The sequence below is a fragment of the Lepus europaeus genome, chromosome 1, assembly GCF_033115175.1.
Source record: "Lepus europaeus isolate LE1 chromosome 1, mLepTim1.pri, whole genome shotgun sequence".
NCBI lineage: Eukaryota > Metazoa > Chordata > Mammalia > Lagomorpha > Leporidae > Lepus > Lepus europaeus.
In genome coordinates, this window is record NC_084827.1 from 152,922,790 (window position 1) to 152,937,517 (window position 14,728).

Below are 14,728 nucleotides of genomic sequence, written 5' to 3' on the forward strand. Positions count from 1 at the left end.
AATGTTCTAACATGGGAAGCAGTCCACACAGCAGATCCAAAGTATGACAATCACTTTAAATAGCACTATTTCCTCAGAATCAGCTTTAAAGTCATTCTGGTCTGGCTGAAAAGCCCATGAGAGTATTTCAGGCATGGAAAGCCAGGACACCATGGCAAAAAGTGTCCTATATGAAGGACCTCTGTGTTTGAGACCTCAGTGGAAAAAAGTGGTCATTAATGAAAGATGTACTTTACTCTGAAGGGAAGAGAGAACTTCCACTTTGCTATGGCCTTATCTAAATCCTGATGGAATTTGTGGATTCAAAAGGCTTCCATAGCTTAGGTAGCTCATGTCAAGAGCCACAGGTGATCACTGACATCATACATAGGAGTGTTAATTGTTAAATTAACAACAGGAGTCACTGTGTGCACAAATTTTCCATGTAGGACCTCTGTCCTCAATGAGTTGTATTATAAGTTAACTGTAAAACTTCTTCTCAAACAATTGTGTGTGTGTGTGTGTGCAAATTGTTGAAATTTTTAATTAGGATAGAGTTGGTCTTCTGTGTATGAAGTTAATTGAAAATGAATCTTAATGGATAATGGGACTGGGAATGGGAGAGGGAGTAGGAGGAGGGCTGGGAGTAGGGGTTGGAGTGCAGGTATGGTGGGAATAATCACTCTAAGTTGTAGTCATGAAATTTGTACTCATTAAATAAAAGGTTTCCTTGGAAGAGAATATGTATATGATAAAAAAAACTAAGGAAGAATTTCAAAGTTCTTTTGTACCAAAATTAATATATATTTTAATTGCATTTGCCTATGAACTTTTCAAAATATTTTGTGAGGTCAACCTAACAAACATAAACTTTAGCAAATATTGGTTATATTCTCAGGTATATGGCAATAACATGCAGTATAGGAATACTCTCAAAGCTCTTATGTTTGAATGGACAAGCACACATAAGACAATAAATACTGAAAATTTAATAAACACATAAAATTCAGGCAAACCAAAAAAAGCAACCAAGAGAATCATCTTGTGATGAATTGTGTTCCTACCTGTCCCTATTATGTAATAACATCTCTTTTTTCCTTATAATGTGAGGACTTTACCCCTTTCCTGCTGGACCCTAGACTCAAGGAACCTGAAGTGCCCTGGCCAGAGCCTTAGTTGATAGTTTAATAAAACATGTGTAAATCCAAAAATAGAACCAGAGTATCTAAACCTGGAGCCCAGCATTCTGGGTAACATTTTTTTAAAATATGGAACACTTCACAAATTTGCGTATCATCCTTGCACAGAGGCCATGCTAATCTTCTCTGTATCATTCTAATTTTAGTGTATGTGCTGCCAAAGCGAGCACTCTCTGGGTAAATTAATCAAAAATTCTTCAACCAAGTTGTCCTATTGGGAAATCAGCAGCATACTCATTTAGAGTTTTTTATTTTAGCCATAAACTGCTTTCTGGAGAGTGGCTCCCATCCTCACATAATAACATCTGTGAAGAGATGCCTCTGTGGTACCTTCAGGAACTGTTCCAATTCTTCATTGGACTGGTAATATGCCATATGGGAGACAGTATTGTTTATTTGGCAATGGCATAAGCTAGGTGATTTTTGTAAACAAATGAGCATGTTATTGAGTACATGCATGGTTTTCATCTCTGCCACCATAGCTGCTTCTGTCATGTGCCTATTATACCAGCGTGAGGGTGGCAGAAGATGGTTCATATTAACCAAAAAATTTTATCTATGTGTTAATTTATTTTCATATTTTTGCTTATTTCCACTATACTTGAAAGACGCACACACACACACACAGAGAGAGAGAGAGAGAGAGAGAGAGAGAGCGAGCATTTATCAGCCGGTTTGCTCCCCAAATGCATTCAGTCAGGAACACAGAACTCAATCCAGATATCCCATATGGGTGTGGGTAACGGGACCTCAGATTCTCAAAACATCACCTGTTGCCTCCCTGATTGTCCATTTTCAGCTTCACCTACATCTCAAGGTGACCTATTTGTGACTCAAAGGGCTTGGGTCACTTCCTCCTCCATCAGTGGGTCATGCATGTTTTCCAACAAATCTGCAGGTGTGCTCTTGGAGAGAGGTGGTGATAGAAAATGGAAGATAATGCAGTGTTTGGAATATTTGCTCATTCTGGAAGTTGGTCTTCCTGGTACATGTTTACAGGGAAGGATTATCAAGTTGGAATATTTTTTTTTCTTGAGGGGCATGACAACTGGGGTTTATGCTTTTATTTTTGTGATGGTTGTTTATGCTTTCTGTTGCAAGAAAACCAGTTACCACAAATTAATGGCTCACAATGACCAGCATTTTTGTCTGTTTCTATAGGTCAAAAGTCTAGCAATTTTTGCAGTATCTTCTCAGGGTCCTGTAAAGCTTAGTCAATGTGTAAGTTGGTTGTGTCTTAACCTTCAGAATTCATCAAGGAAAGGCATTCTTACAAGCCTCTTCAGGTTGTTGGCCCAGTTCGGTTTCCTGTAATATGCAACTGAGCCCCTCATTTTCTTGTTATCTGTTTGCTAGGAAGAGCTCTCAACACCTACAGATCACTACCAGTCTTTTGCCACAGTTCACAAATTCATAATATGGACTTGTTTTAGTCTTCAAGGCCAGCAGGAGACTCTTTTGGATAAGCCTGGTCCCTCTTTCTAAGGACTCACACTATTATGTCAGACCCACTTAGGATAATATCCCTTTTGATTAATTTGAAGTCAACTAATTTAGGATGTAAATCATACTTCCAAAGTCAGCGCACCTTTCTCACAGAACATAGTATTAATCAAGGGAGTGATGACCCTCTCATTTCACATGTAATTGAAGGGGATTATATAGCAAATGTACCAAACGAGATGGGAAACCTGCCAGGGGTGGGGAGGGAGTCCGTCTTAATAATCTTCCATTACAGTGATCATCATCTTCATCTATCACCTTAATCATCATCCATGTTGTGAATTCTAATAAGGTCCTGAAACTAATATTTTAATTTTCAGTCTCTCCAGGTGTCATATTTAAGCAATTGTAGGTATACCAAGAAGCCCTAGGAAATGTTCCTGCTACCAAAAATATTGTTCTTATTGCCAACACTGACACTGTGAAGTCATCAGAATTACCCATTTTGTTAAGTTTGTTAAAGCTAAACTGTTACCTATGAGGAGGTGATATGATTAAGCCACTTATTTCAATAAAAGTTAAGGGAACATATTTGTACAGCAGGAGAGAGTGTTTTGAAAAATTAGAACCCATAATAAATATATTTTGATAAAGTTTGTGGAGTTGCTAAATGTCTGGAACTTCCAAGCTGCAGGTTGTGGAGTAGAGTAAATGTAGATGTGAAACACAGATAGATTCAAATAAAACCTATGCATATAGAAGGCAATATTGGCATAAAAACTATTATGACATTTTTAAATAATTCATCACTAACAGCATGATATGTTTTATATGTAGATTAATGTAATCTATACCCAACATTAAAACAATATACTCTAAGACCAATTAGGGAACAACTGAAAATCCTTCATTGTTGATCTGTAGGTCTGCATTTCAAATATTTTTGTATGAGTTTTTATTAAGGTATTTATTAATAAGCATGAGGTATATTAAATAAATTACTCATGAATTGAAGAGATCTACTGAACTGACTCCACATGTTATAAAAGCACCCTCACTTTCTCGTGAATGGGGTACATGAACCTAACAAATCCAGCCACCAGACCCCACCTCTAAAGCAGCATTTATGGGGCAGAACTCCCATGTTTTATTGGCATCTGCAATTTAACTGAAGACAGTGTTGTCCAATCCAAACAGAATGCTAGCTGATGCCACTAAAAGATAACATATCTGCTTCAGAGTAAATTTTCAAGGTGTTATTAAGAATTTATAAAGGGAAAGAGAGAGCAATTTCCAAGAAAGGAGTATTAAGATGACCATTTTTAAGCTCTTTTCTTGGTAGATAGCTTGGTGTGTGACTGCCTTTGATCTACCATTTACTTTTATTGTAATCTAACACTAAGTGGCAGGTATTGATTTCTCTTCATTCTCTTATCTTGGAGGCTGTGGATATATTTTGAAAATAATCTGACAATGATGAAATATAAAACTTGAATAATTTATAAATGAGATAAACAGCAGGAAATCAATATATACCCACTATTTTTCTTTCTTTCTTTTTTTTTTTGACAGGCAGAGTGGACAGTGAGAGAGAGAGAGAGACAGAGAGAAAGGTCTTCCTTTTCCATTGGTTCACCCCCTCAATGGCCACTACTGCTGGCGCCCTGCGGCCAGTGCACTGCTCTGATCAGAAGCCAGGAGCCAGGTGCTTCTTCCTGGTCTCCCATGCGGGTGCAAGGCCCAAGCACTTGGGCCATCCTCCGCTGCACTCCTGGGCCACAGCAAAGAGCTGGACTGGAAGAGGAGCAACCAGGACAGAATCCGACTATCCTACCGGGACTAGAACCCGGTGTGCCAGTGCCGCAGGTGGAGGATTAGCCTATTGAGCCGCGCCGGCCAACCCACTATTTTTCTATTATAATTTCTCCAGTTAAAAAGATTGTGCAAATCAAGTAAGTAATCCTTATTTTAGGCTTTTAATTTTAGAAGGGAAGCTAATATGTATGAACATAAGCTTTCTTTTCTTTTTAAGTAGGGTGGAAGAGTTTGATCATGGTAGGGAGATGTTTAAGGAAAGAAAGAAAAAGCAGGGGCTGTCTCTGTTACAAAGCAGGTAAGGCCACCACCTGCAGTGCGAGACCCTGCTACTCCACTTTTGATCCAGTTCTCTACTATGGTTAGGGAAGACAGTAGAAGATGGGCCAAGTGCTTGAGCCCCTGTACTCACATGGGAAACTCCTTGCTCCTGGCTTCAGATTGGCGCAGCTCCAGCTGTTGCAGCCATCTGGGGAGTAAACCAGCAGATAGAAGACCCCTGTCACTCTCTGCCTTTCAGTAACTCTGCCTTTCAAATAAATAAATAAATAAATAAATAAATAAATAAATCTATTTATAGAAAAAAAGCAAATCAGTTGACAAATTGTTTTTCTAAGAGGTTGTACAGTTTTACCTTCATATGTGTAATGTGTGTTTAAGATTCGCTTCACCCTTACCAGAAAATTGTAGGGAAAAATATATACCATGAAATATCCTTTAAAATATTTAAATGGGAGCTAGAATATCCTTTAAAATGTTTAAAGGTGCAGTGGGCTAAGCCACAGTCTGCAGGACTGGCGTCCCATATGTGGTCAGATTCGAGTCCTGGCTGCTCTATTTCTGATCCCTAATGCACTCAGGAAAGCAGCAGAAAATGGCCCAAGTTCTTGGGCCTCTCTACCCACATGAGAGACCTGGAAGAAGCTCCTGGCTCCTAGCTTCGACCTGGCCCATCCCCAGTTGTTGCAGTCATTTGTGGAGTGAACCAGTGGATGGAAGATCTCTCTCTCTCTCTCTCTATGTGTGTGTATCTCCTTCCTTGTGTAACTCTGCCTTTCAAATAAATAAATAAATAAATAAATCTTTTAAAAATATTTAAACGTACAGTCTGGTATTGTTAATTCTAAGTACAATGGCATGCAGCAGATCTCTTAAATTTTTCCAAATGGGAGCAATATCAAGCATCAGTTGATTGTATATGTATGCATTTATTTTTAAACTCTCCATTTTGTTTCTTGATCAGTATATGTAACTTTATGCAATGCTTTTTAATTACTGTAGCTTTGTGATATATTTTCAAAGAGAAAGTGGGTTGCCTCTGGCTTTATTCTACTTTTTTGATATTTTGTGGGAATATTGGGGACATTTGTGGTTCCACATTAATGTTAGGATTGCTTTCCTATTCCAGTAAAAAAAAAAATGCTCCTGCAATTTTAAGAGAAAGTGCTTTGGAAATGCAGATTATTTTGGAGAAAGTTTGGCATTAAGGGAAGATCCAAGATGGTTGAGTAGGAAAAAGACATGCTAATTTTGACCATGGAAAGATACTAGAAAAACGGCAAGAACCATGTTTCCAGGGGACAATTGGAGAGAAGTTTGCAGTGGAAGGTAGACAAAAATAAGGAGACTCCACAGAGCAGTGTGGATAGTATAACTATGCAGCAACTAGTTGAACATCACTGCTAACTCCCACATCAGTTGGTTGGTGGGGATGCCATCTTCTCAGAGTGAGGTGAAAGGAACTTATAGTAGTCTAAACATCACTGATGATGTAGTCTGAGCTACAACTTTGTGCTCCCCACTGACTTTAAGATGGACCTGAAGCACTGATGGGGGACAGGAGACCCACCTAATCCTGTGAAGGGAAAGCAAATTGCTTTCCTCTCCTCCTCCCACCAAGAATCTTGGTGACCAGAAGGGAGGAAGTCCCATCTCAATCAGTTAAGTGGAGGCTACTATGACCTGCAGGTCTGGGTTGGATTTTGTCAGAGGGATAAATCCACAGTCCAGATTGACTTTGCATCTGGTATGGAGAACTGGTGAGGGGAGGGGCACCCCCTTATGTCCATGAAGGGAAAGTGCATTGTTACCTCTCCAGCAAGGTGTAGGACTTAACTTGCCAATGCAGAGGAAGGACTGACCTCTGCCAGGCTGGTGACTGGCTCCAGGAATCCCTCAATCCTCTCTGTGAAGGGTGAGATTTTTGGGGCAGAGAGTGGATCCCCTGCTCCCTGTTATTCTGGGAGCCCTGTGCCCTGTACTATGGGAATCCTGTGACTGTGTGACAAGAAATGGGGTATGGTTGGGTCTTTGGGCAAACACTGAGTCTGGCTCCAAAAGCTCAGATTCCCCTGAGTTCTGGGGAAGATCATTGGGGATGGCTCCACCCTTACACTTATGTACACATAGATCCTTTTTGTGGTTTGTATGCCTGAATGGGTGAATTGTGCAGGCACTGTGGGTTCATCCTGGGCAGTTGACTCCTTAGGACAGAAAGTTGCCAGGAGCTGTGAACATGCCAGTGGTGCCATCATATTCTCCCCTCTGCTAACACTAGAGGAGATCCACCATGCCCTACTTGGGAATCACTCTAGACCCTTGCCCAACACTTGAGCATTGGACAGAGCTCCCTGGCCCTAATTGGCATGCACCTCTGGGTATCTGCTGAATGAGCAGGCACTTCACTAAGCCATAGGGGAACATGTGAAAGAACAAAATACTCAGAGGAGAAAATCAATAGGTATTTCCACAGTTGCCTAAAAATAAATGTAGAAATACAAGAAACCTGAATGAAGAATATGATATGATTTTTCCAAATAGCACAACAGCACCTCAATATTAGAGATTGATGAAATGCCTGAAAAGAAATATAGAAGAATGATCATAAGATAACTCAAAAACACACAGAAGCAAATACATGAGTTAAGAAATCCATACATGACATGGGTGAGAATTCTGCTGGAAGATATAAATATTAAAGAAGAATCAAACTGAAATATCAGAAATGAAGAATTCAATATGTCAAATAAAAATATAGTGTAAAGCTGTAACAATAGATTTGGTGAGGCAGAAAAAATGCTTGAGCTAGAAGGAAAAAAGAAAAAAATAGAAAAATTGAAAATAGTATACTAGACTTATGGGATATTGTCACAAAAACTTTTAAAAGAGACAAAGAAGCACATTATGTAATGACTAAGTATGAATTCAACAGGAAGATGTGACTATAGTAAATGGATGTGCACCAATTGCTAGGGCATCCAGCTATTCAAAACAAGTGTTAATGTATCTAAAAGAAGACATAGGCTCCAAAACAATAATATTGGGGGACTCCAAAATCCCACTTTTATCAATGAACATATCAAGTAGATAAAGAAAAAAACAGATCTAATCTACACTATTGATCAAATATGTCTAATTGATATCTACAGATAATTTCACCACACAACTGCTTAATACCCATTATTTTCATCAGTTCATGGAACTTTATCTAGGATAGATCATATATTAGACCATTAAACAAATTTCAACAAACTAAAAATAAACTGAAATCATATCATGCATATTTTAAAAAAGATTTTAATTTACTTATTTGAAAGAGACTTACAGGCAGAGAGAGAGAGACAGAGAGAAAGGTCTTCCAAATCCACTGGTTCACTCCTAAAATGGCTGCAACAGCCAGAGCTAGGCTGATCTAAAGCCAGGGGTTTCTTCCAGTTCTCAATAGAATGAAGGTGGAAATTAACAAATTAGGAAACTCTAGGAATTATGTGAACACATGCTGAACAACAGACTGAACAACATGTTCCTGAAAGAACAGTGGATCACAGAAGAAACGAAAATGGAAATTAACAAATTCCTGGAAGCAGATGAAGATCACAACACAACATTTCAAAACTTTTTTTAAAATTTATTATTTATTTGAAAGTCAGAGTTACAGAGAGAGAGCAGGAGAGGCAGAGAGGGGTCTTCCATCTGCTGGTCGACTCCCCCAGTTGGCTCCAAAGACCAGAGCTATGCGGATCCAAAGCCAGGAGCCAAGAGCTTCTTCCAGGTCTCCCACAAGGGTGCAGTGGCCCAACTTGGGCCACCTTCCACTGCTTTCCCAGGCCATAGCAGAGAGCTGGATTGGAAGTGGAGCAGCCAGGTCTTGAACTGGTGCCCATTTGGGATGCCAGCACTACGGGCGGTGGTTTTACCAGCTGTGCCACAGTGCTGGCCCCAAGATTTTAAAGCTTATGGATATTGAGCAAAAGGGGTGTAAGAGAAGAGTTTATAGCAATTTTAGTGCTTACAAACAGAAATTGGAAAGAAATCAAATAAATGATCAAAGCATGTATATCAATGAACTAGAAAAACAAGAACAAATCAAATCCAAAATTAGTAGAAGGAAAGAAATAATAAAAATTAGAGAAAAAACAAAAAAATGAAATAAAAAAGATATGAAATTTCAGTGAAATGAAGAAATTTTTTTTTTAAAAAATAAACAAAATTGACAAACCATTGGCCTAACTAACCAAAAAAACAGGGAGAAGACCCAAATTACTAAAGTCAGAGATGAAAAAGAAGACTTTAAAATGAATATCACAGAAACAAAATAATCTAGAGGAATAACTACAAACAGCTTTATACCAACAAAGTGCAAAATCTAGAAGAAATGCGTAGATTTCTTGACACATGCAATCTACAAAATTGACTCATGAAGACATAGAAAATCTAAATAGACCAATAATCAAGACAGAAATTCAATTGGTAATAGACACCTCCAAGAAAGAAAGGCCCAGGATCAGATGCTTCACTGCTGAATTCTACCGCACTTTTAAAGAAATAATTCCAATTCTTCTTAAACTATACAAAACAATTTAAAAGGAGGAAATACTCCCAAACTCCAACTATGTGGCCAGCATCCCCTTAATTTTAAAACCGGGAAAAGATACAACAAACAAAGAGAACTATAGCTGAATATCCCTGATGAACATAGATGCAAAAATCCTCAACAAATACTAGCTAATTGAACCCAATAGCACACCAGAAAGATTATTCACCCGGACCAAGTGGGATTTATCCCTGGTATGCAGGGATGTTTCAGCAAACTAAAGTTAGTAAATGGAATACATCACATTAACACAAACCATAGGAGTATCTCAATAGATACAGAGAAAACATTTGATAACATACCCCAGCCTTTTGTGATTAAAAAACTTAAGCAAATTGGTTATAGAAGGAACATACCTCAACACAATCAAGACAAGTTATGACAAACTCACCATCAGCATTGTAATGAATGGGAAATAGCTGGGAGCATTTCCACTATGATCAGGAACCAGACAATGATACCCACTCTCACCAAAACTTTCAATATAGTTCTATAATTTTTAACTAGAGTCATTGGACAAGGAAAAGAAATCAAAGGTATTCAAATGGAAAAGGAGGAACTAAAATTATCCCTGTTTGGTGATTATATCAACCTACACATAAGAGAAATCACAGACTCCATTCTGAGATTATCGGAACTCATAAACTATAAGTTTGGCAAAATTGCAGAATATAAAACTAACACAGAAAAGTCAAAATCATTGGTATGCACAAAAATATCCTTGCTGAGAAAGAACTTGTAAGATCAGTCTCATTCACAATAGCTACAAAAGTTTTTAAATACCATGTGATAAATTTAACCAAGGATGTGAAAATGACTACAATGAAAAATTACAAAGCATTAAGCAAAGAAATAGAAGACACAGAAAAAAAAATGGAAAAATATTGCATGTTCCTGAATTGGAAGAATTAATACCATTAAATTGTCCACACCAGCCAAAACAATTTACATATTCAATGCAATCTCAGTCAAAATACCAAGAGCAATCCTTCTCAGATCTAGAAAAAATGGTACTAAAATTCATATGGAAACAAAATAGACTCTAAAGAGTTAAAACAATCTTAAACAGTAAATTAGGGAGGCACCACAATAGCAGATTTCAAGCTATATAACAGGGCAGTTATAATCAAAACAGCTTGGTATTGGCACAGAATCAGGCATGTGGATTTGGGACAGATTAGAGAGCCCAGAAGTTAATTCTCAGATATATTATGAATGAATCTTTGACAAACAAATTAAAAGTACTCACTGAAGAAATAACTGTCTTCATCAAATGATGTTAGGAAAATTGGAACTCTACATGCAGAAGTATGAAAGAAGACCCCTACCTAACAACCTATACAGAAATCAACTCATTTGGATCAAGGATGTAAATCTAAGGCCCGAAGCAATCAAAACACTAAGCTTGGATTTCTCCAATTAAAAAGGTTATATTGGCCGGTGCCGCAGCTCACTAGGCTAATCCTCTGCCTTGTGGCACCAGCACACTGGGTTCTAGTCCCGGTCCGGTCGCCGGATTCTGCCCGGTTGCCCCTCTTCCAGGCCAGCTCTCTGCTGTGGCCAGGGAGTGCAGTGGAGGATGGCCCAAGTCCTTGGGCCCTACACCCCATGGGAGACCAGGAGAAGCACCTGGCTCCAGCCATCGGATCAGCGCAGTGCGCTGGCCACAGCGCGCTGGCCGCGGCGGCCATTGGAGGGTGAACCAATGGTAAAGGAAGACCTTTCTCTCTGTCTCTCTCTCTCACTGTCCATTCTGTCTGTCAAAAAATTTAAAAAAAAAATGTTATATAGTGGTATATGAGAAGCATTCAAAAAGAGACAAATGAATGTAAGTATTTTGTAGTTGATGAAAGTTTAGTGTATTTATACTCTATCATATTGTTTCAAGGGTTTTTTGCTTTCATATACAGACGATTTATTTTCAGTAATGTTTGCAACAATATTATTCATCCTAGATACTTTATTTTACTGAGTGTGGCCATATGTCCTCTTTCTTTGAACTAGCCAATGACTAGATAAACTCACAATTTAGAGTCTAGAAGTAGTATTTTATAATTTCCAAGGCTTACTCGAGGAAAAGTTATACACTTCTTTTTTTTTTTTTTTTTTTACAGGCAGAGTGGACAGTGAGAGAGAGACAGAGAGAAAGGTCTTTCTTTGCGGTTGGTTCACCCTCCAATGGCCGCCGTGGTAGACGCGCTGCAGCGGGCGCACCGCGCTGATCCAATGGCAGGAGCCAGGTGCTTCTCCTGGTCTCCCATGGGGTGTAGGGCCCAAGGACTTGGGCCATCCTACACTGCACTCCCTGGCCACAGCAGAGAGCTGGCCTGGAAGAGGGGCAACCGGGACAGGATCGGTGCCCCGACCGGGACTAGAACCCGGTGTACCAGCGCCACAAGGCGGAGGATTAGCCTACTGAGCCACGGCGACGGCCCAAAAGTTATACACTTCTAATTTGCTTTGTTGGAATGTTCATTCCTGGACTACAGCTGCCATGCAGACGAGAAGACAAAACTAGCAGATGAAGAATGACTAAAGAGGGGCCATGGGTATGTAACTGTACTTGCTCAGGTTGCAACCAGCATCACTAACACATTGAGTGAAGGTGGCTTCAGGTGATTCCAACTCCCAGACATTAAATCATCCCTAGCTGTTGGGTTTTAGCATCTGAAGACCCACATATAACAGGGCACAGAGATGCTAACCATAAGCATATGAAGATTGCTGTTTTTTATTACTGTTAGGGGTAGTTTATTGTTATGGAAGTAGATACTGGTTCTAGTACTACGAGTGTAGTGCTAAGATTTTAAAAAATCTTATATATGTGACATTGGTTTCAGGACTGGGCAGAATCTGGAAAAGCCTTAAGGAAATTGTTAATCAAAATTGGAGAAAAGGAGAATTTTCTTATGTAGAGGCTACAACTTAGCAAAACTGTTTTTCGCAATAACATGGAAAATAGAAACTATTCCTAATAAACCTAGCCACCACTAAGCACTGTTCTAACCAGCTTTGAGCCGCTTTTATAACAAAATGAAAAATTGAAAAGGAAGAAAGATACAAGTCTTAGTAGACTTCCTGTTGCTATATCAGAATACTGGGTAGCTTATAAAGAAAGAGATTTAGTTCACAATTCCCAAGGTTGAAGAACATGGCACTATCATCTCCTTGGCTTCTATGAGGACATTATAATGCACCATGTCATGGCAGAGAAACAGAAAGAGGAGGTAGGTACATGCAGATGTAACATGTATAAGGGAAGAAGCAGGGGGTAAATTAGAGGAAATTTAACTAGCGTTACAACAATCCAGTTTTCTGTTAACTATCCTGTCACTAGGCCAGTGAGAGGAAGAACTTCCTCCTATCTAAATGACCCCATGCAACATGTTACTCTTACAGTTGGATTCTGGCATTCCTCCTAGGAAGAGTTGGCTCTATATTCCATCATCTTGTAACTGTGGGACTTTTGCAACATTCTCAGTCAACAGCATAGGGGATTGCTGCAGACAAATCATGAAAAAAAATCTGTGCCTAGACTTTGCTTTTCCAGAAGCTTTGTTCTTAATATCACTTGCATCACTGTAAAGACTCCAAACCATGAACTTAGAAAGTCCAGTTAAAAGGTCATGTGTGGATATTTTATTTGAAAACCCAACTGAGGCCCCAAAACGTAGCAACAATGAACAGCCTCACATGTGAGTGAAGAAACTACCATATTTATCCAGTCACCACTCATAAATTAGCTCAGTTGTTGAGCTGTCTCTGCTAAGACCCCCCTCTATAAGTTCTTGCTATGTACTATTTTTATTCCTTACTCACAGGATCTGTGGTACAATAGAGTTACTGTTTTATGTACTAAGTCTATAATGGCTTGTTACACAGCAATAGATAACTAATTACTCTCCAAAATATTTTGAAAAATAAAGTGTCCAAGTACATTTTACTTTATTACCCATTTTTTCTTATTATAAATTTAAATGTAATAGATATAATTTCTGGATTCTTATTAACAGAGATTTTTGCTAAAAGCATGAGATGCAATAATCAAATATTTCCTTAATTTGAAAAATGAAATGGCTGATAATGGGTAAACATGGTTTTCTTTAGCCATAGGAAAATTTTCACTGGTTTTAATTATGAATACAGATTTCTCTTTTATTTCCCTTACAAAATATTAAATTGCTATATTATGTGATATTTTAAAGCAATTTATATTCACAGCTCTTTGGGACATTAAGACATTAGGGTAGATGAATCATTAAATAGTACTAAATAGCACCTACTCACAACCTACTCAAATTGCTGGAGAAATTTTGGGTCATTTTATTATTCATGAACCTTAGCCCTACTGTAATTAAATATAGAAACACTGTTATACCATTTGAATCATAGATGCAATCAAAAGACTTCTGAAATCTTAAGTAAATATTGTGTGATTTATAAAATAAACCTCATTAATTTATTTTTCAAAATGGGAGTTTTTAATAGTAGAAAGTAAAGATGAAAATAAATGTCTTGTAATCAATTTTCAATTCCATGTATTATAGGACAAATCAGACCAAGATCAAAAACAGAATGGCTTTACATTTAAAGATAATAACTAAACAGAACTTTTGAAAGTTTTCTAGTATTGTATCAACAACAACAATTATATAAACATAGTATGTATGCATGTAAAAACCAGATTATTATTAAACATAGATAAATTATAGTTATATGGTTATTCTTGCAGCATTCTTGGAGGTAGTGTACTCTGCAAATGACAGGAGGTTTGTGGTTAGAAAGGTTGAAAATGAATTGTTTTGGGAAAGCAATTATATCAATAAGTCCTCCTTTGGTTGGAAAATATTCACACATATGTACATGTGTACAAATATAAATATATTTGATACATATTTTTAAACAATCATTAAAATTCACTCAGCATGATGTTTTCCAGATTCCTCCATATTGTTACAAATGACCAGATTTCATTGTTTTTGAGTGCTGTATAGTATTCTATAGAGTACATGTCCCATAATTTCTTAATCCAGTCTACTGTTGATAGGCATTTGGGTTGGTTCCAGGTCTTAGCTATTGGCAATTGTTCCTTTGGGTAAATTCCAAGGAGTGGGATGAACGGGGTCATCAAAGAAGGAGGTACCTTTCTCTGAAGGGAGGAGAGAACTTCCACTTTGACTATGACCCTGTCTGAATACGAAGTCGGTGAACCCTAAAGGCTTGGCAACTCATGACAAGAGCCTAGGGAGATTACTGACGCCATAAACAAGAGTGTCAAATTGTTAAGTCAACAACAGGAGTCACTGTGTACTTACTTCTCATGTGGGATCTGTCCTTAATGTGTTGTCCAATGTGAAGTAATGCTATAACTAGTACTGAAACAGTATTTTACAATTTGTGTTTCTGTGTGGGTGCAAAC

At 38.2% G+C, this 14,728-nt stretch overlaps 1 non-coding gene across 1 annotated transcript; it reads right to left on the minus strand.

Moving 5' to 3' along the window:
• Positions 1-1,241: 1,241 nt before the first annotated feature.
• On the minus strand, positions 1,242-1,348 carry LOC133768472 (U6 spliceosomal RNA). Its single transcript, XR_009866976.1, has one exon. It is a non-coding gene; the product is annotated as a U6 spliceosomal RNA (small nuclear RNA).
• Between the last annotated feature and the right edge of the window lie 13,380 nt (positions 1,349-14,728).